The 2,197-nt window shown below is 35.9% G+C and overlaps 1 protein-coding gene across 1 annotated transcript in view; it reads right to left on the bottom strand.

Moving 5' to 3' along the window:
- Positions 1–2,197, bottom strand: part of tmeff2 (transmembrane protein with EGF-like and two follistatin-like domains 2) — a 166,197-nt gene that overhangs the window by 78,430 nt on the left and 85,570 nt on the right. The gene's annotated exons all lie outside the window — the stretch shown is intronic.

The raw sequence follows: 2,197 nt of genomic DNA, 5'->3' as shown, positions 1-2,197 counted from the left end.
GAAGAGAGCACATCCAGCCAGTCACTGTCAGAGAAACAGGACTACACTGGAAAAACAGGGCAATTTCCAACACTCTGTCTGTTTCCAATGCTGAGATTTGTCAAGCTCAATGTCAAACTGATGATTCGCTTTGGAGCAAGCATTTCCTGTGGGTCAGATTTGCAGTGTCTTTATTATATAGTATTTTAGGTTATCCAAGAACGGTGACATCCATGATTGCTAAACATCAGTAATTTAGTATTTGCCTTTAAAAGGACATTGTTTTAGAAGACAATCTTTAAGTTTAAAAAATTATGTCTATATAATTTTGACCATATTCTAGAAATTGTCAAAATTCCAAATGCAAGGTCAATGGAGAGAAACAATTGCTTCTCAGAGATCATTTCTAATGTCTGTCACCTTTTTATTGTTATACATGCAGCTGTAGCAGCAAACTGGGACCTGAAACAAACCCACTAATCTACAGTGACTCCACGTTCAGTTGCATCAATGTATACCTTACTGCTTTTCCATGTTCTCCCATTGAACTCTTAATAAATGTTTGTTGAACCAACATGGCTCAGCAATGAGACAGGAGCTGATGAATGTCTGTTTTTGTATCCTCATGCTACGTTGGTTTAGCCAACTGTAATTATTGTTGTAGTTATTACATGGAGGCATGGATGCTGCCGTTCAGACAACCTTTGTTCTGTTAATGAATAGCCAATGATTACAACATTAGATAATATAAAAGTCATTTATGTCTGCTTTGTTCAAGAAGCCTGGCCCACTCTGTCGCCCTCGTCTTCTTTCCATTCAATTTCATCAGCTTGCAAAACACTGAGACAAATTCCCTGAACTTAGTTAAAATGTGGAGCAAATTTTTTTATTTCTTTTAAGAATAATTTTCCCCACAGCATTTTTTGAGTAATGTTTAAAAGAAGCTATAAAATTCTTTGGGTTTGTCTGTATGTGTATGCCCAAAGGGAAGAAAAAGAAACGGTAGAGAAAGAAACACAGAGGGAAAAGTCTTTAAAATGTGCAGTTTCACTTTTATCTCAATCTCCAAAGTGAGATTGGAGTAATTATCCAGTTCCGGTACGTGCTTTGATGAGGATTACAACTGAGCCATGCTGTTAAATTTAGTATAACATTACCATTAATTGAAGTGGTGTTTCAGTAAGACATTTTAGAACACGATTAGATGAAAGATGCATTAGCAAAGCATCGCAAGTAGATCAAAACAAAGTGTTTTAGCTTCAGGTAAGGAATCTATGGGATACAATGTAAAACTTCCTGCAGAGACAGTAAGTTTCTAAGAAAAATAAACTGAACCCTTCCATGTTAAATGGCTATCATAGAGTTTATCATAGTTTGTGCTTCTGTGGGATCAGAGCGTTAGAAATCCTTTACTTCCTATCATAAAACCTACCCAGTTTATTACCACATACACCTGCTAGTTTTGAGTGCATATGTCCATTTAACACCATTCAGAGCTGTTGGATGCGCTTCAGAGGCTGGCAGCCCAAGGCGAAGGTAGACGAATGTCACCGTGCACCTACCAAATTCATTGTTTCACAGAATCGATAAGAGAATCGAAAATAAATCGAATTGTTTCGCAGAATTGTTAAGGGAATCGGAATCGTGAAAATCGTATCAATTCCCAACCCCATATATAATATATACCTATATATAGCCTTGTATAGCAACACTGGCTCAAAGTTCATTAGCCCACAATAAAATAGGACTACTTGGGCCGAAGCATTCATGATTAAATGTTTATCCTGAAGCAAATATCACATCATGTGACAATTCAATCCAATTCAGTTTGTTTTATATTTAGCACTAATTCACAACATATCATGTCAAGTAGGGTTGTCAAAAGTATCGATACTCAAAAAAGTATTGATACTGAAACGTTTTATCTGGATACAATACTCGTTTTCAAAAGTATCGATACAGTCATCTAAAGTGTAGAATAGTGGAAAATGCACTTTCTGAACAATGTGTGATTGAATAATTCTGTGCATTTCTCAGTTTCAGACTTTTTTTGTAACACGTGCAGCTGCTGAGAATTATTTTTGTTTAACCGGTTTGGCTAGTGTCATTGTTATGTCTGCAAAGCATAGCCAAGGAAGGAACACTTAATTTTAATTTTGTTAGTTTTTTTTTATCAAGCTTGCTTAATATTGTGCACAGCATACAACCTCAAAATATT

The sequence above is a fragment of the Cyprinodon variegatus genome, unplaced genomic scaffold, assembly GCF_000732505.1.
Source record: "Cyprinodon variegatus isolate N-32 unplaced genomic scaffold, C_variegatus-1.0 Scaffold391, whole genome shotgun sequence".
Classification (NCBI taxonomy): Eukaryota; Metazoa; Chordata; class Actinopteri; order Cyprinodontiformes; family Cyprinodontidae; genus Cyprinodon; species Cyprinodon variegatus.
Note: the sequence above shows the minus strand (reverse complement) of the source record. Positions and strands in the feature narration are given on the sequence as shown.